The 24,554-nt window shown below is 39.7% G+C and overlaps 1 long non-coding RNA gene across 1 annotated transcript in view; it reads left to right on the forward strand.

Moving 5' to 3' along the window:
* Positions 1–2,284: 2,284 nt before the first annotated feature.
* Positions 2,285–24,554, forward strand: part of LOC307013716 — a 30,924-nt gene continuing 8,654 nt past the window's right edge. The window contains exons 1-2 of the long non-coding RNA XR_013801027.1: positions 2,285–2,628; positions 3,847–3,996. This is a non-coding gene — a long non-coding RNA (uncharacterized lncRNA). The remainder of the gene's footprint in view (positions 2,629–3,846; positions 3,997–24,554) is intronic.

Below are 24,554 nucleotides of genomic sequence, written 5' to 3' on the forward strand. Positions count from 1 at the left end.
CCGATGGAACATGCAGTGCGTTGCCACTACATGTGGGGCCTTCTGTCTGATCGAAGCTGTCACTCCGCTTTCTTTGCCTGTCATAGCCCCAATGCCCCATCTGAACGCACACCCACACAACGAGACCAGTCAAGTCCATTTGAGATGATGTACTCATCTAAAACTTGGAAAATGTCTCTTCATGTGGTCCTACCTTCCAGTGCTTTGCAAAATAATATTTCCTCAACAAAGTTGTCTTCTGAAATAAATCTAGCAAGCAATTCTGCGACATTTGCTACATCCGTGCTCTCATCCAGCTGCAGAGCGAAACATTCACTAGCTCTCACTTGCTCCAAAAGCTGAGCAGATACTCAGTTTCACTCTCAGTAGCGGCAGCTCGATTCTGATTGGCTTGAAGGGCGGTCGTGTTATTAGAAAACAACAAATATTAAAAGATTGGCATAAAAAGACACATAGATTTATAGATATACAGTTATTAAATAACATCATAAAAAAAACAAAAACGATTAAACTTCAAAAAAAAAAAAATCCAGATTCCCTCAAACTTTGCGTGAACCCCCTGGGGCCCATTGGTGGCCCCCCAGGGGGTCAGGGCCCCCAGTTTGAAAAACTATTTAAAAAGCACTTCCGCCAGCGCCGATAGTGCATTCACATGCTCCTCAAATGGCCCCATTTCTCGAGTTGGGAAGTCGTTAATTTGGCCAACTTTGGTATATTGTAATTTGGAAACAACATGAATGCCACAAAGAAAATGTGTAGCATTTTATTGTGCTGGGCTTTCATGTAACAAGTTGATAACTGTTCAGAGTTGTTGTCCTGACTTGAACGGTAACTTTTTACACTTTATCACAAATGGCCTATTTCGCAACATTAAGTGAAACATAATTTGTGTTTCCGCCTCTTGATTTAGGTTCTTCCTTTACCCATGCCCAACACTTCACTCCACTAAGTTTCATTGACACAAGATGGTGGTTTATCCATAATCCACCTTGATTAGAGACAATCAAACCAACAAACATAACAAACATGGCAAAGGTAACACTTTCAGGTGGTGTTTTCAAGAATGTTAAACAAAACTTAACAAAGTTTTATCAAGTTAAGCACACTTTGTAAACTGTCAGGGCTTTCTTATAGCCACATCCATGCCATTTTACCTGCATGCCAAATTAACAGTTCTGATTTGTTGTTTTGAGCATACAGCCAGCCTAAGCAGTCTGCATTGGTGCTTCTACAATATGAAGCCTCTGGCCTTGGAAAGTTGCCTGTTTGCAGGGTAAACAATGGAATAAGGACAATGCTACAAGCTACACACTACAGCCTAATCTAGCTGGACGGCTTACATGCTTGTATTTTAATTGGCTAAGCTAGTATGTTGCTTGAAGACGTTGCATTGGGCCGCCTCAAAGGTTGAACCGTGATCAAGTATTTTGTCAAAGCCATGAGCAGCGTCATCCATGAGTGAGGAGGCTGCGATGTGTCTGAATGCGACCCCAAATCGGAACAGAACGGCTGGTTTGTGTATAACCTTGGTCTCAATGTCACTCACAGCCTCATGCTTCTCCACAACCCAACAGCCCTCCCCTCTTCCTCCAGCCCACCACACCACCACCAGCAGCCCCCACCCTCAGTTGTGTTTGAGCTTCTCAGCAGGGGGCCTGCAGTTCCAGAGATATGTGGGGGTGGCACGTATGTGTGAATGTGTGTGTATACGTGCATCCGTGTGTGTTTGTGCACAGGCACGTGTGTGTGTGTGTGTGTGTGTGTGTGTGTGTGTGTGTGTGTGTGTGTGTGTGTGTGTGTGTGTGTGTGTGTGTGTGTGTGTGTGTGTGTGTGTGTAGCCTTTCGGCTTCTCCCTGGATGTGCTAATGTGATAATTGAGTATTCCAAGTTCTGCCTGCAACTGTGTCACCATGCACAGAAACACACACTCAGGGGCACACAAACATCACACAGATAGTTTGTCTCAGAATAGCTTTCTCACTTCTTGATGACATTATTCAGCCTGGGTGTTGAGTAGTTAGTAATAACACACGCAGAGATTAATCGGTTCTTTATTTGGATCTTTTGTGCTTTAGAGTTGTGAGTCACGTCATCTGAGACATGTAGATTAAGTTTGATATGTTTCACAAGACATGTATGAAAACATGGTAAATTATTATTTAACAGCCAGTTAATATATCATAAAAAATTGAATAATTAATCATTTTTACATGATTTTCTGCATTGTTAAATTAATGATTAAGTCTTACAGAGGTGCCCAGTACGTCGAGGGGCAATGCTGGTAGATCGCGAGTCATTCATAAATTAAAAAAAATCCAGCTCCGTTAAAATAGACAAAACAGGTTTTGATCCCTCCTCCCTTGGCCTCCCTGCCACTTAATTCAGGAGTTGACTTGATTGACAGAAAAAGCGACCTATTGCTTTCCAGTCTTTTAACCCAGAATGCAAAGCGATACAAAATCAGTCAAGTGCCGGGAGAGACAAACAACAAAATGAGTGCGGGAACGAGCAAAAAGCTAAAGACATACCACTTCCACACAGAATGAGAGGGAGAATCTTTTTTTGTGATGTCACATTCAAAGGTTATTTGCCTTATTTGTAAAGCAAGCATCGCTCTGCCAAAGAAAGGTAACGTGGAGAGGCATTATCGGAGTGTTCACAAGGCATATGACAGCGACTTCCCTCCGAGTAGCGAGTTGAGAAAGAGAAAGGTCATGTATTATTGCTACACAAACATTATCTCTTAGTCTTAGTGTCGCCAACTCGTTTCTAAAATGCAAAAAGACAAACAAATGCGTCTATGGTCGGTGTATTTTCTATCTTTCCAATCCAGAAGAGATCTCTCTCCCCCGTCTGTTTGCAAGGGGGCGGGGCAGTTTACACACACGCATCTGCTACATGCATCAACACACGGAGGAGATGGTGGAGAGAAGCGCTCCAAGGTGTGGTTACATGTTACCCGTCTTGAGGTGGACAATGCTCGTCACCAAAAGTGTTTAGCATGTAAGGGCGGTAACACGAGCAATTTGTCTAAACATTTAGCAAAAGTGCACCACATTCAGACGGAGGAATGCACCGGGTTCGACTGTCTTTCTAGTAGCTCTGTAGCCCCATCCACGAGTCACGTTTCCACGTCAGGTGTTATGTATGCTAGCAGCAACACACGGAGTTAACTCAATTATACAAACATGGGTTAATGATTAGAGGTAACTGAGTTATTTATTTTGTTAAAGTTTCAGCTATTCTGTTTACAGTTCTGTCATCAGATTATTTAATAAGATTTGTTAAAACATTGTTGTTTCTTTTGATGTGAAATATTATTTATTTAATTAAAATAAAAAGCAATGTTAATTTTGTTCACAACTTGTTAAGTTAATTTAATAATATATGTATTTTTGAATCAAGTATTGATCTTTATTGTCTTCATTGTTAGTTTCCACATGCCTAAAACAACCTCAAACTAAATCTAAAAGTTGATGGCTAAATAAGAGCGTTTGAGAAATTGCGCAAGGCACACAGTAATAGTCCGAATAGTCGATTAATCGTTTCATTAATCTGTAGATTAATCGATAATCAAATGAGTCGTTTGTTGCAGCCCTATTGTAGTTATCCCATGTAAAAATAAAACGTGTTATTCAGCAACCCTTGCAATTTGGGATTTTATTTTTGGTTGGTAGACCTCGGTTAGCTGGTCATTTCAAAAGTAGCTCACCAGCCAAAAAAGTGTGGGCACCCCTGGTCTAGAAAAACAGAGAAAGTTTAAAGCAAACTGGTTATACCTATAAATTGAAAATAATGTGCTCTATCCCTAATGTTCCCCCCTCTTTCTGAACTGTGTCACTGCAGGAGGATAAACAGAAAGATGTCTTAAGAATCGCTTTAAAGGAGCCACCAGTGCACCTAGGGACCGGTGAGCAGCATCCAGAGACCGGCTCTCCATCGCCTGCCCGGAGTCTGAGGAGTGGTGAACTGAAGAGCTGATGCGTTCAGAAGCCGGTAGGTTAAAGCTGTACTCTGAGGCTCCAGGCAAACACATCACAGGCACAAGAGAAAGACACCCTCTTGCTTTCAATATTGATCACTTCTCTCTCACACACACACACATACACACGTACACACACACACATACCATGTCAGAGAAATCAATGAACAGACACATTTACTCTGGCTGCAAACCAAGTAATTCTGCTAGTGTTTGTGAGTATGAGAGTGAGTTGATATGCATGGCTGAGGAGACAAGTTGAAAAGTTGAATTCCAGAAAGTTGTGTGAAGATTTTTAACACACCATTGTTGGAAAGAGGAGGAGAGGAGGCGTAAAAGGAGGCGTTGTCGGAAGGAGAAGAGAGGAGGGGATTAGGGTTGGCGGTTCGCTGTCGAACCAGCATCGATACAACGGCAGCATTTGCCTAATCCCCTGGTAATGGGAGCTTAGCGGCCTCCTCGGACACACAAACACTCCCACTGCCTCCTCCTCCGCTCTGCTCCTCTCTTCTCCTTTCCTGCCCTCTTCCCTCCTCATTTACATAACATTAGAAACATTAAGGCGGCTCCAACAAGGCCCCATTATGTGTGTGTTGGTTTTGGGTCCCAGTGCGTCGGCCCCAAGGCTTTGGAGAGGAGCAGAATGAGTCAGGACATCACAGAGGCTTGTCCACGGTTTTGTCTGCTGGAGATGGTTTGTGTGCTTCTAAAGGACTTGTTGAAAAGAGAAAGACGGGGAGAGAAAGAAGGAGAAAGTGATTAATGCTTTTCCGAGAGTCCAGAGCGGGTGCTCTGATTGCAGATGTGAGCCAAAAAAAAGAATCTGCTGCAGCATCCCGAGAGTACAGCTTCAGCTTAGATAGGTGGTGTGTGTTTTTCTGATAATTAATTAGGCTGGAGTGACACAAAAAAGCTCCATGGCAATGAGGGTTCATGGATGCTTCTTGGCACCAGAGTTGATTTTCAAAGCTGAAGTTCAGACATCAAGGTTACAGCATTGATCAACACAACTTAGCTACTCACATAACAAAGCCACTGTTTACTCTGCCACGCATGCACCATAAAACTATTCAATTTACCATAAACAGTCAAATTCTAGCTTCAAGTTTGATAATGAAACGTTATGATATATTGTGCAAAATTCTGCGAGATAGATCTCTTTAAATAAAAAATAAATATAATAAACATAGCACTTCATGTTAAAATATCAAAATGCTTCGATAAAAAACAACCCCATTACATTTATTAATATATCTTGGAAAAAATGTAATCCTATTACTGGCATAGCCTGTAGCCAATTCAAATGTGTATTATTTGTACCAAAAAATTATAGGAGATGCCAATTAGATTGATGAATAGATTATCGCTGTAAGCAACCATACTCGAGATAAATTTGGAAATTAATAAATGAACAATATATGAAAAAAGCAATTCAGAAGAAGCTATTTGACAATCTTATTGTTGCCATTATGTTTTCAGTATTATATGACTAAATGTGGCCCTCTGAGTCTGAGCACACGTTTTTTATTTGATATAAAAGTCTAAATCTGTGGCAAACACAGGAAAGATTTCCAGTCAGTATAATACAGCAATAACATTTCAGAAATGTACCATGAATAACAAAAATGATTGTATGACTTTAACATAATGCATAAAAGCATTTCTTATTTCCCTGTTTGGCCTGATCACAGATGCTCAAGCACGCTAATATCAGTCATTTAGCTCCTCATAAACCAATACAATTATTATGCTGTCCCCCATGGCTTTTCAGTGAGAAAAGACACAAATTATATGGCACACATATTTCATATTGGATCAACATAAACAATAAAAAAATTAAAGTAGAATCATGATTTCTTTCCTATCAGTATCAAAAAAATGCACAAATGTGCTGCAATTGTGTCTTATTGGCTGGACATGTGTTAAGAAATACTTGTAACAGTTAAGCTGTTGTAATGTGATGTTTTTTAAATGGATTTGATGGTATTTAATAATCCTGTTAATAACATACATGATAACAATGAATTGTGTCTGAGAATTAAAAGAAAATATACTATAACACAGAGAAACAAACTGCAGTGTCACAATACTGACCTCACAAATATCTGTTAAAGTAACAAATTAATCCTCACACTACACAAACTCAGAACCCCGAACCAGCAGAGTGAAAAGCAACAGTGCTCAATGTTTCTCTGCCTCTTTTAGAACTTTCCCTTCTTCTTCGCTTTCATTTAGTCCCATAGCAGAGTTTTCGGTTGGCTTCAAAGCCCTGTGCAGAGCTCGGTTGGGGGCCTTCAAAGCCCCCTGTCTGTCGGCAGGTTTAAGCACAGAGAAAGCTTCTTGTTCTTTAAGGATTTGGCTCACAAATAACGCCCAGCCAGGGCCAAGGCAGCTAGCTTGCACCCTGAAAGGATAGTAGACAGACTTCTGCATTTTAGAGATGTGTTTGGAGGCTATTTCTACATCTACCTGAGTGAGTACCTGCTCTGTTTGCTTTTAATCTCTCTTCTGATGTTTTGTGGGCTTACAAAAAAAAAACACATCTTGTGAATGTTTACAGGAGCTCTAAGAATGTAGCTCTAAGAGACTAAAAAAATACATCTAAAATGAGTTTCTCGTTTTAAAATGTGGTTTCCTTATTATATTGTAATTTTATGTTTTTTATTAAAAAATGCACTAATATTGAAATGTGCAGTAATGCTAAATGTTAGTGCATTTTAAATATCAAAACTGTCTTTATGATTAGGTGTAATCAATATTATCTTATACATTTGAAATGTGGTGAGTACAGTGCATTAGCATGGGCCGACACTCGAGCATTGCTCGATTGGTTTACTAGTAGAGGGTTATAAATATAAAGGGTTTAAAATAAGTCATTATAATGTTTATCTTTTCCTGAAGTCATAACAATGATTTTATTATTGAGTTTATTTTACATCCTATACTCCTTAATTAATAATTCTTTAATTTGTGTCATCAGATTGCTGAAAGGATACCTTAATAATACCCTAATGGTAATCATATGAACCCTTTAATATGCCATGGGTCAGAGTGTTTCTATCATTCAGTTCATGCTACTAGTCTCGCTTTTATGGCAACATACACAAATCACACAAACAAAACAACAGGTATATACAATGAAAAAAGGGCGGAGACACAAACATCCTGTGGCCAATCATTGACGCATTCAAGTCTGGTTAGGAACACTTTTTTAGAGGAGGATTTCTTTAAGTGAACAACTGTTGACATTCATGCAAAAAACAGACCAATTTTGGATTATTATAATTTAATTATTATTCTGATGCGTGTCATTTATTCAGGTTATCTGTTTTTATCTAGTTCTCTATTATTTAAGGAATTTTACATTTATGCTTCTTTTTGAATTTGCTGGTGATGATAAGATTTGCTCATCACAGTTATGGGATTAGTTTGCAGTGTTACTGGCCGATAAATTACGGTGTGTGTGTGTGTGTCTGTGTGCGTGCGTGCGTGCGTGCGTGCGTGCGCGTGTGTGTGTGTGCGTGTGTGTGTGTGCGTGTGTGTGTATGTGTGTGTGTGTGAGATTTAGTGGGTCATTGCCATGTTAGGTCTCTTAGATCTGTATAGTTTTGCTGTGCACTATACTCTCATTGTTAGTGAAATAAGACTTCACCTCTACATGTTAGTGTTTGGACACCACATATTATTACAGGTGGTCAACATCACAACCTTTTTATTTTTATTAAATAAAACGCTCCCATAGGGATCATCAGTTTTCTATTTAGTCAGTGGAAAGATTGATGTAATTGAGCTTCTGTTTTCAAGCTATATAATGAGTATATTATGTAGTAGACAGCAGGAAGGGTAACGACTCGAGTGTTATAGTTACTGCAAAGAGTGTGAACTGCCATGCTGCAGCACACACTATTAGCAATAGGAGACAGGGTGTTAGGGATTGGTAATCTCTAATGCTTCATATTAGGAATTACTTTAATGCTGGTTAGATGCTTAAAGATGGAGTTAAGAATCAAAATGCTGTGCAGACTAGGTTGAGTGCTCAGTGTTAATGCAGCTTGACCTTGTCCTAACCTTGTTTAGTGAGTGTCATTATTTCCTAATAGGTCAGTGTCAAAGCTAATTCTTTTATCCAAAGTGACTGTAAATATCTGAAATCTGAATGATATGTTTTAATATCACTACATGTGACACTCAAACATAAAAACATAAGACAACAGTGTTTAAGTGCTTACCTCCCCGTAATCCTGAACTGAATCTGAATGAGGACCAAATTTCAACATTACTAATAATTTGTCAAAAAGAAATCACTAACCATATAATACTATGTATAAATGAAAGTCACTATTAACTATATCATTATGCAAATACAAGACAATCTGTGCTGTCAATCTGATCTGTTTGATTGCTTTTTAAATATATATATATATATATATACATAGTGTATAATATATCTGGGGTGATTATAAGGTTTTTTGGATTTGAAATAAAGTAGCTGTATTAACACAGTGTAGCCAGGGGCGCCGCCAGGGATTTTGGGCCCCATGAAAAGATATCACATTGGGCCCCACCACCAGGCACAGGCCACGCCAACCAAGCACAATGCTGTAACCACACCTCCAGAACCCAACCCACTCATTTATGCTTTAAATAACTCTACCTGTACAAGCTTGTATCTATCTTGTAGTCCAATACTAACCGCACAATATTGACTGACACTGAGCGGTGAACATATAACACTGCAGACTGCAAATTCTACTGCAACGTTCTACTGCAGTAGAATTCACTATTTGATATAACACTAACATTCCTGACAATAGATCTCAATAGTCATCTTTTATGGTGTACATGCCTTTTTAATAACATTTTTCAATGGAACATTCATAAATCAAAATAATGACCTCTTAAATTAAAATAAAGTGAACATTAACACCAATATTATCATTTATAAAATTCTATAACAAAAAAAATAACATAAGCAGCAGATTTTTAATTAAATATACATACCAACTACAAAATAAGCGGGTATTTAAGTGTAAATGGACAACAAAACAGAAATGGAAGTGAAAAGGCCTGATGGTGGTGCTAAATCAGAGCCTATTACCTGTTCTGTCTTTTTCTCATCATGCATCTTGTGTGTAGTGATCCAATATCGTTACCATAGCCTTGCCCTTCAACAGTTATCACGAGCCCTTGCTCAGCCTTACTCACCAAGAGCCCAGCGCCTAGCCTTCTTACAGGCAAAGTCACTGATCAAGTCCTTGAAGTCCAGCTTTCTAGCCAACTGGCTTTCAATGGACAGCATGGCAAGACTGCACAGCCTTATGGGGGGGCTGCTGAGCCTAGAGATGGATCTGTTGGTCCTGGCACCAGGGGGAGGGACAACTGATTTAGTATGAATAGCTGCTAAAAATGTACCTGCATTTATTAAATGTCAGCTAAAAGAGGAGTGAAATGAAAAACCTCAGCATTTTCTGTGAAGATATTAACAGTACTTAATGTCAGCAAAACATTACAATTATTATTTACAATGGACTAAGCTTAGCTAACAGACTAATTTCCACCACTCATGGACCACACCCACCTTTTCTTTTGAAAAATTGGGTGACATGCTGTCGCTCTCTTGTCTTTCTCTCCTTTCTTTTCTTTTTGAAAGCCTGACTTTGTTAGTCGTTGAGACATCGTACACACGTAAGTACTAGCATCCCTCCTCACATGCTCTCACTCTCTGCTAGAAAGTGCGGTGCCGCACAGCGTTTAGAGGCAGGACCAAACTATTACATGTAAATAGAGGGGGGTGTACAGAGGCTTTGGATAATTAACTTTTGGAAGAAAAAAAGTGAAATTAATCGTAAGTTTAGTGATTACATTATCAATTTAACGTTATAGTAATGTCAATTGTTGATCATTGATGAAAGGTTACTTAAACATTTGTTCTTAATGTTCTAAAAATGTTTGGGGCCCCTGTCAGTCACGGGCCCCTAGAATCGTCCTAACTTTTCACGGCGCCCCTGAGTGTAACATCACGTTGTTTCTTGTTTTCAAGTTGATATTGATTTTGGTCATTTGACTGCACCTGTTTAGAAGTTCTCCACAGTGAGTGTTTACAGGCTGCTGAGGATCACAGAACTCACAGCCTTCTCTATTGCTGCCCTTATTGTTAGGCGCTTTGGATAAGGGCGTCAGCTAAATGCCTAAATTGTAATTGTAAATGGTAGGCCTGCCCACATGTTAGCTCACTAGTCACAGCACTCTTAAAAGAAAGCAGTGCCGAGAGGCTGGCCGGGACGAGATCGAAACAGGCAGCCATTATAATCAGTCATTCAGCCTGTTGGAGGAGACATTCACTGTTTGTGGTTTGTTCTAAATTCAAAGGGAACCTCTGTGACCTGCTGGCTTTCACACCGGCCTTAAACCTCTCCGCTCTCCCTCCCTCTGCCTCCACCCTCTCGTCCATCTTTAACTGCAGTCCTTCGTTCTGTCAAAAGTCTCTGTTTTTCTCTCTCATTCTTTGTCCGTCTTTATTTTTTAAATCTCATTTAGAATTACCCTCTCTTCTTCTAAAGACAGACTTTTTCTTAGGTTACTTGAGATTGCTTATTGTCATTATCAATGTTTGTTTTCTTTATATGCAATATTGTTTCTGAGTTGTGCTTTGTCAAATATTCAGCCGTATCATGATCAGTCTTCTGATTAATCTTTAATTCATCATCGGTCTCAATTGATAAGACTTCAAGCTTTTTGTTCTATTATTATTTTCCCAATGATAGTTTTGTTCTTATTTTTCTTGGGCGAAAGGTCCGACTTCATGAATCTTTCCTTTAACATTGCGATTCTTGTTTGTGTGTCTCCTTCTTATTTTCTTATTGCATCGTGTAGCTTTGTAAAACCCTCTGAGATGGGATTCGATGTGTTCCCCTCTTTAAATTTAAACATGGACCGGGGTTATGTGAGGAGAATTGTGGGAGTGTGCATCGCATGAATGCTAACCAATGAATGACGCACAGAATAACATTCGCAGTATTTTAGGCGGAGCCATAGAAAAACCGTAGCGATGAAGTTCTGACAAAATACGATTGCAGTATTTAAATCAGTATTTACTGAAGAGGGAAAACAGCTTTCAGTTACTTAACTCAGAAATGAACGTATATTTCAGGGATTGAAACACGTTTTAACTTAAGGCGATGATACATTATTGCGATTACTGCATCTTTTCTTCTGCCTTACTTCTATTCACAGACTCAGTGGAGGGGGGCAGGGACTTGAGGCTTTCCCAGCATGCATTGAGCCAACGAAAAGGAAACTCCAAAAGCAGGTTGCCAGTGCATCGTATGGTGAATATGGATAGACAAACAGTCGCACTCAGGGGCAACTTAGACGCTTCAATCCCCCCGACCTCTGTATGTTTGGGTTTTGGGAGAAAGCCCCGGTGAACACAGAGGGGGGGTCGTGCATACTCCACTCTCAAACTTGCTAAATGAGCTAACCACTGAGTCGCTGTGCTGCCCTGTATCATTACAGTCACACCCTGTCTCTGCTCTCTGTGCAGTGTGTGTCACATCCACAGCAGACTGCGGCTCTCCGCTCTCCACTGTGCTAATCATTTTTATTCTGGCATGTTGTTAGCTCTAGCAGGAAGGAGGGGGGGGAGAGATGTGGTGGAGAAAAAAATAGAAAGAGTGGAAGAGGAGAGAAGGAAAAGCACCTGGGAAATGAAGAAAGAGAGACACGGAGGAAGAGAGTTCTGTAATTACTCAAGTTTTGCATTGGTTCATAACTCAGACACACTGTAGAGGTACGTTGCTGAAGGATACCTGAATCTCTCCCTCCCCCCCGACCTGTCTGTGTCTTCCTCTCTACCTTTAAATAATGCAGGGGGAGATGGTTCTTACATACTGAGAAGGTGTCAGCAGACAGTTGTGGGGACGTCAGCAACGGTGCACCTTTACCAAAATGACACACACACAGGAGCACACAAACACACACACACACACACACACACACACACACACACACACACACACACACACACACACACACACACACACACACACACACACACACGGGAGCACACACATCTGTCATCTCTGCTTAGTGCTGAGCTAAACTCTGCCACACTGAGTAAATAATAAGACAGGCTTAAGGTATGGTATTAAGGGCCCAAGAACGTCAAATTAGTGCAAATGCCACACAATTATACACAAATGTATGTAGAAAAACATATAGAAATTGCCATATGAATTCAAATCTACTGCATTAAAAACGAGGCCCTGCGTTTTTGACAACTCACATGTTTAATGTTCAAACGAGTTTTGGTTAATGGCACCGATGAGTGACATTAATATAATATATAAAGAAATTAAACTTTAAAAATCCATAAGCAGTGCTTTATTAACTAAATGTTTTGATAAATAAAGCTGGCAGACATGCTGTGTTTAAAATGTGGTGAGTATTTCACAAAACTTAATATCATTGTAAAATGAATATATATAATTCTAAAGAGCAGCATTAGTTAACTTATAATTGGATAATGATTGTATAATTGCCCTGACATTTTGATTAACCCTGATTTAAATCTGCACTGTTTACAATGAAATAATCTACCCTTGTTGTTTTAAACAATATTTGAATTGTATAGCATTTATTTTAATTTTATTAGTAAGCATTTGACAGGACGAACGAGTAATTCATCATCCAAGTTGTACATCTTTATTTTAGTTTAAAAATCAAGAGCTTATCCACTGTGCATCTTACAGTAGCTACATTTACTGTCAGTCTGAAGCTTTCAGGAAGTCCATTTTCTTCCTTTAGATCTCAAATGGGTTTGACATTTAAAACAACTCTCATCTGACCTGCTGTATGTAGAATTGAGTTAAAAATTACGAAAACTAATTTCAACCGCTTAATGTCATTGAGATCGGTATGTTTTACTTATGCTTCAACATATATCTAGTTTCATATTTACAGGGATTATGGCTACAGTGGTTTAAATAGACAGTGTGAATAGTTATTAATATTATTATGTCCTGTGAGAGGGGTGTCAGAAATGATTGCATTTATTATTTTTGTTTGATTCAAAAGTATGAAATAAGAGTATTATGGTCATTTGTGACTGCAGGGTGAATGGGATACACATTTTTACTTGAGCTAATATACTATCATAATATGTCTGGATGCTGCCAAATAAAAAAGAACAGCTTTTGTTTATATGTTGGAGTCATGGTCGGCCATTTGTTCATACCAAACTATTCTGCCCACCTACTGTATAACTGCTAATGTAACCTCCAGTCGGCCATGTTTAACTGAGCCTGTTGTATACCTCTGTGTTTCAGATTCTCTCTGGGCCTCTTCTGTTTTATTTTCACTTCCAGTAACTGCCTTTTTCTTGGCAAATATACCCAGACCCTTTTTTTTGTCTGCCTGTCAACACTGGATCTGTTGCTACTTCAATAATCTCAACGTCAAATTTGTATTAGACAAACAATCTAATAATAGCCAGTGTGTTAGATAGATTGCTCGTGCCAGAATTTGGAGGCAGAGAGCTGTTTCATACTGTCACACTGTCTGGATCCTTTAATACTGTGCTAATGGAAAGACTGCCTATAACACAATTTGAACTTAATTTCATAAACAATAGACAACATATTGACTTTGTGTTACACTTGTGCACGCCTATTATGCACTCTCTTTGTGAGGCTGTTTAATTGCACTGTGACCTTGGAGTGACACAATGAAAAACATTAAGAAAGGCAAAAGTCAGCATAAAATAATTTAATTCACCCCCACAGCTGTAACACTTCTTAAAGGGCAGTGCTGGAATTTGTTCTGTGTTTCTGTGATTAGGGCTGAGTATGAATACAATCTTTCATCATTTATGTTAATGTTATTATTAAGCGCACAATGCAGTGTTTTCAGAATTTAATTTGTTAATGGTTCCATGATCGGCACGTATGGGGGTGTTTAACGTGTGGAGCACGTAACCAATCACAAATCTACGACAGTAACACAGCGGAGAATAATGCGGTAGAATATATTATTATATTATTAAGACTAAGGGGATATTTCCCATATCATTTGAAAGGAGAATATCATCCACACGGCTTTGTACCCACAGCCAGGCGAGGCGGCCTTTATGCATAATTCATATTTCCATATCGTCATGGTGATCATGTGCGATGAGTGTTTGCTCTCACAGCAGGGGAGCTGGTTCATGGTGGTGATGGTAACGTGTGTGTATGTGTGTGTGTGAGGTGGGCTGCAGGAACGGTGTGTTAAGGGGGGGAGCAAGGTGTCAGAAGGGACAGAAAAGGGGGGGAAAAGTGTGACTGGTGAAAACACTGACTTCGTATTTGCCTTAATTATCTCGAAGCGGCCCGATTCCAGAGTTTTTTTCTAACATCAGTTATTTTTACACAGTGGAGATAGAAAGCAGGTACGGGATGGGCAGGCTTCGAAAACATCTCGTAAATAGCTTGTGACTCAGAATTATACTCGGAAAACCAAACACCTCTGACTGTGAGCCCCCAGGATTTTTAGCAGCCATATTAATTGATTGCAACCTACTGCTTTCTACTTTGATCCTAAAAAGTAATTTATTATTACAAATCCATCCAATATGAGCTTGTGAAACATTATGTTTAAAAGCCAAAATAGTAAGGCTTGTGAACAATTAAATCTTACCAAATATATTACACATTTATTTTTATCAAAAACAAACACTGGGTTAAACTATTTAATATACAAACATGTGTTAACATACATTTATTATCATTTCGCCAAAGTTTTAAAATGGGATTCTTTACCAAAGCACACAAAATTAGATTTTTCTATCCTGATAAAACAAGAATGCTTCATACTTTTTCCATGCTGTTTAATTGTTGGAATGATTAGCTATATCTACATTCAACTCTATGAATCTGGTGAATTTGTTTATATTATCCTGGTTATTTTCTTTGCTCAAAAAACATTTTCACAGGATGTTGCATTCCTAAATACAGATAGGAAATCAACTTGCTACATTCTAAGACCAAGGTCAATAACCAACTAAACAATGGCATGTGTTAAAAGAAAAAAATGATAATGAATACATAAAAGAGGAAGCAGGAGTAGTGGTGAGGTTTGACTTCTTGTTTGGTTTGTGGTGTTTCCCATCACAAACCACCGCATGACCTTTGATGCATAAAACCCCCATCACTTTCCTCGTGATTGTTGCTTGCTGACACTGTACAAAAATACAGAAACATTGAAGGAGTCATGCATAAAAAAACTGAAAGCCTTCAGTGACCTTCATATTTACATCCTGAGTCCTATGATCCACTGTTTAATTTAATAAAAATACACCAAAAGATAGCAGATAGTTTTTATTTCCAAATGTTTAAATTTTACAAACTTAGTTTAATGTTTGGGTAAGTTTTCGTTTTGGTTTACGGGTGTTGAGGTTCAACATATTTTTATATTGAGTGTTGGGAAACCGTAGCGATTTCAATCCAAAGAGTTGATGGGCAAAAAGTGAAAAAACTAATCCTCCTGCTCTCAATATCCGCCTTCTAGCAATGCAGCTTTAATGCAGCCAGACTATAAAGTAAAATGATATTCGTAAACAAATAAAAACAGGTGTTTATCATCAGATTAACATTATGTTATTCTCCCTATTTTATTGTTTTTTACTCTTCATCCCCCCACCCCTCTCCATCCTGGATGAACTTGAATCGATTCGATCGCTGCTCTGACTGAATTCTATTGAGAAGCTTCACTATACACCCACACACACACACACACACACACAAACACACACACACACACACACACACACACACACACACACACACACACACACACACACACACACACACACACTCACATCTCGTGCTCAATCTTGATATTCCACTCTCCCAGTGGACAGGATGGACTGGAATTAATTATGGACACACACAAAAACAAAAGCAATAGCACAAGAAAATACACACATTCACACTCTGTGTGTGTGTGTGTGTGTGTGTGTGTGTGTGTGTGTGTGTGTGTGTGTGTGTGTGTGTGTGTGTGTGTGTGTGTGTGTGTGTGTGTGTGTGTGTGTGTGTGTGTGTGTGTGCGTGTGCGTGCGTGTGCGTGCTGTTTATATGCCGCGGAGGAGTATGAAGTTGCTCATGCTTAGTATTCCCTTGGTGTCTTGAAAGATATTGCAAGGTGTGTGTGTGTGTGTGTGTGTGTGTGTGTGTGTGTGTGTGTGTGTGTGTGTGTGTGTGTGTGTGTGTGTGTGTGTGTGTGTGTGTGTGTGTGTGTGTGTGTGTGTGTGTGTGTGTGTGTGTGTGTGTGTGTGTGTGTGTGTGTGTGTGTGTGTGTGTGTGTGTGTGTGTGTGTGTGTGTGTGTGTGTGTGTGTGTGTGTGTGTGTAGGCTTGAATTCAGAATGGTATTGATTAAACACAGCAGGGGGTGAGTGTGTGAGCGCTGCAGATAGCTCACTCACCTGCCACTCTGCAGACACACACACCAAACACACACAAACATCAAACTGTCCGCTGGCTTCATTAGAAACAGGCAGCCTGGCTTTCGATATGATGAATCAAAATAAATCAAGGAATTTGGATTCAGCTTTGAGGTTCAAAATATCAACTTTGTATTTAAAATGTGTTTACGAACCATTCTGTCCGTCTGATCGGCCGTACTGCCGCGTTTCACCGGTAAACGTTGACAAAGAGCATGTTTCCGTTCGGACAATCAATAGTCAATACAACCTAGGAAGGGTCCATGAGCAAGGCATTGAAAGAAAGCTTACTTAGCTGTTGTTTTTTGAGATTTTGTTTTTCAAATCTAGAGGTTCCCAGTTATAATGATGGGTTTTGGGGTATGAACGTTGATCTTATTGGAGATAAAAGGTTTTTAGCCAACAGCAACTGTTCTCTAACCTCATCCAAGTGTAAGAATATGCAGCCAACCATGCAGGCAGGAAGAATTGCATGTGATCATGTGTTAATTTTTGCTGCACGGTTCTCTTTGTTGTTATTCCTTTCTAATGATTGAGTGTTAGCTAGCTGCTAAACTTGCACTTACATTTTTGAAATATAAGGGATAATGTAGCGAGGCAGTGATTAATTAAAATCTGCACTTTGATATGACCCTACATAAACCCTTGATCCTCCTTAGCAACAATCTGTTTTCCTTAGCAGCGGTCTGTTAGCGAAAATTCACAACCTCTAGATCTCCATATTGAACAATCAGAATTGACTATTCAACTGAGCCATCTAAAAAGACAATATAACTGTTTGAACACATTCTGAAATATGTGTCCAAGAATAATTGTTAACGTAGTTGTTATTTTTGTTGATATAGGGTATAATTTTATTTGTATAACTTTTTTTGTGCTTAACTTTGAATGTTGCTATTTAAAATCTACCACAAACCATGGAAGTCTAAACACACAACAGCAGATGTTCTCCCTTTTTATAACTTGATTCTGTTACTGTGAGTGTAAGTAGTAGTTTAACTCACTTGAAAGTCAACATTAGTGGATTTATTTCAATGTGTGCATCCCATGTCAACACATGTTTTCAATTTATGATGCAGAGAGATTTCTAAGCCCGCCAAAAAAACACCACATATATCCCTTGCTTGTAAGTACACCACAAGGCGGACGTAAATGCCTCTTCTCAGCGGGGAGCTTGTATTTATGGTAAATCTGACATGACACAAATACAGAATGTGACTTCATGTCAGAAGTTGAGGAAACGTGTTGGTTACGTCTGTCCAACCCTGCACGGAGCAAACTGGTGATTGATTCGTTTCATCTTAGTGTTTCAGCCGCCCGCATTTTCGGGCTAGGACTTAGGAATAGTTTAAGTAGCCTTAAATCGCACAGTTGGAGGAATAATGGATAGATTCACAGTTCTGTTGACATGTGAACATGAACAGGGTCTTGTATAGTTTCAAGAAAGACACCATGTGATCTAACCTATGATGTCACTGTGAAAAGCCTTTACTCTTGCATTCATAGTAAATAAGGCATCATGTTTGTCCACAAATGTGTGCATTGTAAAGAAACCTAAGACCACTTCAAATGTATTACATGGCAAAACAGTAAAACATACATGATACAGAACTCATATTCCTTTTATTCTGATTAACGTAATAATGCCTGTATTCTCTGTCGAGTATCAGGTTTCTCATCATAGCATTATTTACGTATGCACATTAATACTTACTTTGCCTTTTCTCTCCACTTCCTCCTGTTCTATATCTAATCTTTGTCTCATTCATTTGCTTTTATTTCCCTGCATGTCTTCTCTCATCTAACATCCTCATATGCTCTCACACAGGCCCTAGCTTATGGCATGTAGTTCATCCTCTGCTTCTGGAAGGTGAAACATCCTAACAATTAAACAGTCCTGCAAGGGAAAGCTATTTTGGTGTCAACCCCTGTTGTCATTCTGTGTGTCTCTCATACATTCACTATTTCTCCTCAATTGTAACAAGGGATCTCACTCCCTTTGTCTTCTGGGAACATAAGCCACATGAAGCTAATTCTCCATGGTTAAGGCAGGCAAACAGGTCATAGTTAAATGGGGAGAAGTGCTGTTGGATCTGTGGCTGAACTCAAGCCCAGTGTTGGATTCTGTGGACTATACTAAAGGAGAGTTTCTATATGGCTTGTATCTCACATTAATACCATGTCATGTATCTCTCTACTAAGGTTCCCATAAAATAAGTGTAATGTCCAGGTAGTGACTGTTGCTATCAAAGTGGCCTTCGATGGACTTTATTTTCCTGACAAAATGCATTATCTGCTATTATCCTACTTACAATAATGATGGTGATTATTTTGTTTATGGATATTTTACGTTTCACACGAAAATTGCGAAGCCCATTTTCCTTAATACAAGTCTGTAGTTTATGGAGAAGTCTGCATATCGGAACATGTTTGTGTCCTTGTCTGTCTGTCTGTCCCATTTTTTCTTTCTTCCTCCTCCCTCTCCTGCTCTCCATCTCTCTTCTTCTCTCTTTCCACACTACTGGGTTTTAATCACTGCTGTAATTGGCAACTCCCCGCTGTGCATGTACTCATACACACAGACACACACAAACATAAGCACGCTCTGCCTAGCTGCAGCAAATCCCTCTGGCAATGTATATGAGTGTGTGTGTGTGTGTGTGTGTGACTGTGTGTGTGTGTGTGTGTGTGTGTGTGTGTGTGTGTGTGTGTGTGTGTGTGTGTGTGTGTGTGTGTGTGTGTGTGTGTGTGTGTGTGTGTGTGTGTGTGTGTGTGTGTGTGTGTGTGTGTGTGTGTGTGTGTGTGTGTGTGTGTGTGTGTGTTGTGGGGGCAGGAGAGAGAGATATGGAGAGATAAGGATAATGAAAAAGGGAGAGTTTCAGAACTGCAGGCCAACAGCAACTCAACAATCTGTCTGCTGTGAAGCACTGTGAGGAAGTGGAGCTGTGCAGCCAAATTGTAATTATCTGATAGAAAAAAAACATGGCTCAAGATTTAAAACAAAACAAAACATTGTGTTGGAGTTACTGAAGAACCTGATGCTGCCTCAGCTCACTCAAATTAATAATTAGCCTTGTCATAATGAAAATATGCCACATACTGTTCATATCGGAACAGATACTAATGATGGACGGTGCTGAATGCTATGCAGATCGTGAAGCACCTCAATTTCTGATATCAGGAGATATAGGAAAAAACATACATTACTAGATCACTATGAGGGCAGCAACCTATTAAATATTACCTCATGAATAATAGATTATGGGGAGTAGAGTTTCTCATGAGTTTGCTTGCACCAAATAAACTGTTCAAAGACTAATATTACATTGGAGTATTTAATAGTTTGCACTTTAAGCCTCAGTGAACATAATAACTTTCTTCTATTAGCTTATGGAAATAATAAGCTGCTCCTAAAATCAAAAGAGATCAGACCTTGATATAACAAAGTAATAGCTCCTACACATGGAACTTAGATTCTGGTTTGCTTTTCATGGCTTGCAAAATATACATTTTTAATCAGCCAAAGAAGTATAGACCAAGGTGGTTTAAGAGCACTTGTGATGATATTGAAAAAAATACATATAATGCCTTTACCGAGTCCCTATTGTGGCCTCATTATTGGATGAAATGTTAAAGAACTAAACCTAAAGAAACATCCAATGTGGTATACATTATCGGAGAACACTGACAATTTGAATTCATAACAAAAGCAATATACTGGATACTGATCACATTTGATTTTGATTATAAAATGTCATGTTTTCTCCTTGCAGAGGTGCATGTTTTGGAACGGATGTGATCCACCCTGGCTTGTTCTTTTCGAGTCCTCTTGTGTCTTGTATACAAACATTTCCCAATTTGGGATCAATAAAGTACCCCTTATCTTATTATCTTATCTGTTATATTCTGAACTGGCAATAATGCTACATTGAAAACACAGACGTTAATTGAGTTTCCATTGATAGCTTTAATCATTTAGATGGGAAACTGAATCTCTGCATCTCTGTTTTAGACGTTGTTGAATAAAACACAACACAATCAGCTGCTATAAACTTCCTCACAAATGCCAAGAGCCTGATCATTGCAGAGAGAGAAAAAATTACATGAAGAGTGAAAAAGGAGTTTTTAGAAAAACGTTGGGGCAAGGACAGGTACAGGGATGGAAACAATAACAGGAGAACCTGTACAATATGTAATCCAATGCAAAACAAGATTTCTCACAAAATAAAATCCAAGCCTGTGAATTTTATGAACAATTCCTCTGATGTGACTGTGTCAAAGAAGCTTTAATTAATGATGTTGAAGCTGTACTTTGTTGTGCTGTTGCAAGTTGTGTGTTGGAATAAAGTCCATATTCCCCGACATCATATCACCACAAATCAGTCAATTCTGACAGAAATACAGAAATGAGCCTTTAATGACAAAAGGGCTGATACTTTTATAAACTTAATGGCAACTCAAATGAAAGAACATCAGAAGACAAACACAGTGAATGTTTTCACTGAGAAGACCGAGCAGAAGGAGCGCGTTTCACCAATGAAAAGAGTTAGTTGGACTGGTGCTGAATACATTGGGGCTCTTTGGTCCAGCAGTTGCCACCTCTGTGAGAACCGTGTGACAATGGCCATGCTAAACCCGATGCTAAAGAATCCCGGCTTTATGGTTCTCATGGCACATTGGCCGCAAAAAGGAAAGTTTCATGCTTGTGTGTGTGTGTGTGTGTGTGTGTGTGTGTGTGTGTGTGTGTGTGTGTGTGTGTGTGTGTGTGTGTGTGTGTGTGTGTGTGTGTGTGTGTGTGTGTGTGTGTGTGTGTGTGTGTGTGTGTGTGTGTGTGTGTGTGTGTGTGTGTGTGTGTGTGTGTGTGTGTGTGTGTGTGTGTGTGTGTGTGTGTGTGTGTGTGTGTGTGAGTGTGTGAGAGAGTGTCTTTTATGTGGGTCACCCCACCATGTCTAATGGCCCCTTGCTGCGTGCAGCGTCCTGCGCTGAGCTGCTCCCTGCTGTCACACTCACACACAAAAACAAACGCATACACACAGCGGGGGAGATTTTGGGGTGTCCCTCACCCTAATACCCTCCACAATACACCACCAGTGCATCTGTTGCTCCTGTTCTCAAAGTTGAAAGTTGACCAGTGTAGTGCAAGCATGTCTCTAGTCTCTCTCTTTCCTCCTCACCTCCTCTCTCTGTCTACTTTGTACTACTTTCTAATTTCATCCCACTCCAAAGATGGTTGACTATTTTTACCATCTTTCCCTGCCTTTAGATTTATTTATTTTAAATTGACGGGAATTTAAGGATAAGCTGATGTCCTATCCTTTGTGTTCTGTCTGTGTGAAATAGTGAAGGCTTGGCCCTCTGCATGCCTCCATCACACAGACAGAGCCCACCAAACTGCTAGCAAACTTCAAACAGGTGAGCATCTGCACCACACACATTTCAAATTATTATTAATAATTAATAAGACTTGCGGTATGTATACTTTCCTAGGATTCAGCTTTTGCATCATAGTAAAATGTTTTTTAAGATTGATATTATTGTGTGTGAAATACTCTGCTGGAATGGGAAAGTATCAGTATATTTACTCGTTAGCATTATTGGTTAGAAGCTAACACCAATCAAGCTAAGGATATCATGGTATCATCAGGTGTTTGTAGCCAGATTGTGTGAAGGAATACTTCACCCTCAAAAATAATGCTTGTATTTTCTTCATACGTGTAATGTATGCGTATCTATAACTAATATTGTATGAAAATGATATGAAGTGTTGGATGGAGGCAGGTTTTGTATACATTTCTAAATGTATTCTGTCTGAATGTGTGTTGTTTCCCTAAGAAGAAACCAGTATTTTTATTTTCCTCTGTGTGTGTCTAGTCGGTAACCAGAGAGAAGGCAAGAAAAAAAGATCCGCATTCAAATTTGAGCACTTCAATTTTATTTACAAACCAGAATTGTTGAATAGTAGGAGAGGATAGGAAAGGACAGGAGGGGGATGGATGAAGTTCTGAGTGAGGAACGGAATCAGAATCAGAAACAAGTTCATTACCAGGTAGGTTAACGCATACGAGGAATCTTACTTGGTGTTGTGTTGCATACATGGAATAAAACAAAGATTAAAAACACAGAACGGGGAAGGAAAGAGGAGCGAACAGTGAGATGAAAAAATTCAAATTCTGATTACTACAGTGAGAACCTGCACATCCCCACTGTACACCTGAAACACACAAACACAAGCAAGTCAACATAATGCATGAAGTAAACATACATTCATATAGAATAAGTGCAATGAACATTCATGTAAACAAACTTGATGCATCTCGAACAAGAAAATCACATGGAGCATCTGTACATGTGCTTGCAAACACACTCCAAAATGTAACATGCAGATGCACTTTGATCTATAAAGCATGGATAAACACACACACACACACACACACACACACACACACACACACACACACACACACACACACACACACACACACACACACACACACACACAGACTACATCTCAGCCACGGAGAAGCCAGCTACGTCAGTTTATTTTCACACTGCGGTAGTGTCTCTTTGTCTGCCTGTCGGCCAGCCAGCTGTAAGATGGAGGGCGAGAAATATGCTTTACGGACGGCTTCATAAGACAGAAGACATGGCTTTGTCATTTTTTGTTTCGATACTCCATTCTTAAATATCGATTCCTGTCACACCATAATTTTACTCTGGCGTTTGCTGTTGTTTAGTTTTTTGCGTCTGATTTTCGGTACACCAGATAGAAGGGTGGGTGTGCGCATTGATTACACTTACTTACTTCTCCTGCTTTCACAGCTAAGTATGCTGTGTATGTGAGATCTGTGTCCATATGTGTCCACATAAACATGCTAACACATACCTGGTGTGTGTTCAAATGTTTTGCGCTCACATTGATGGGGGATGGCGACCTTCTGTCCACCTGTCCACAGCATCAGCTGTTGTTTGTGTTGCCACACACACACACACACACACACAGGCACGCACGCACACACACACACACACACACACACACACACACACACACACACACACACACACACACACACACACACACACACATGCACACACATACACACACACACACCCACACACACACACACACACACACACACACACACACACACACACACAGAGTGGGGGTAATTTGTTCCAATCCAGTCCTTGTTTAAAAGGAGTTGCATGTAGGGAGCACACACAAAGACACTTACACACTCATATCAACAGGACATTATAATACATAATAACGCACCTTTTAAAAGATTACAGTATGATATAACATTTATTTAAAGACTTTAAGCTTTTTTAATTTATTATTCGAAAGAGAGGAGAGGTGTCATAGCAGCTATCGGATATATCCACTGTGTGGTTCTCAGTTTGTAACATCAGTTGTGCTTCATTAATTGTGTTATATTAATATTTTAAGGCTACCCTCAACTACTTGACCCTGAACAAATACACAGCACTGTCACAACACTGCTAGCTGCAAATACAATGCCCACACACCCCACTCCTAAAACCTGCACAGCAGTGTCAGGGTTAACACATTGCCTTTTTACCCAGCACAAGCCCCTACAGTAATTTGTGTTGTGCAGCTGACAGTCATGCACTGCCTAAAGAGAACCACACTTCAAGGGAAGAGCATCGATATGTAACATACACGGGCACACAATGAGACCCCGGCAATGCATGGCGTGGCAGAGAACCACACAGAGATGTATGGAAGGCCTCGCTGAGAGAACGCTTGCCATTGTGTGATAAACACAAACACAGATGCATTTACTGCTTTGATTTCAGGTCACTTTTCACTACTCGCGGTGGGAGCTGTCCTGAAGAAACACCCCTCACACACTCACACACACACACAGAACGTGGACCGGACTGATAGGATTAGAGACTGGTGCTATAGTCACTCTCTCCCTCTTTCTCACCCCCCCCCCCCCCCTTCTCTCTCTGGATCTTGCCAAGCCTTGATTATTCACAAGGTTAGTTCCTGATTGCCTATAGCAGTGGCAGACACAGGTTCATTATCTCTGCACCTTTCTCCCCCCCGCTCTCCGTCCTTCTCGCAGTAT

This window comes from Notothenia rossii, assembly GCF_949606895.1.
Source record: "Notothenia rossii genome assembly, chromosome: 7".
Lineage (NCBI taxonomy): Eukaryota > Metazoa > Chordata > Actinopteri > Perciformes > Nototheniidae > Notothenia > Notothenia rossii.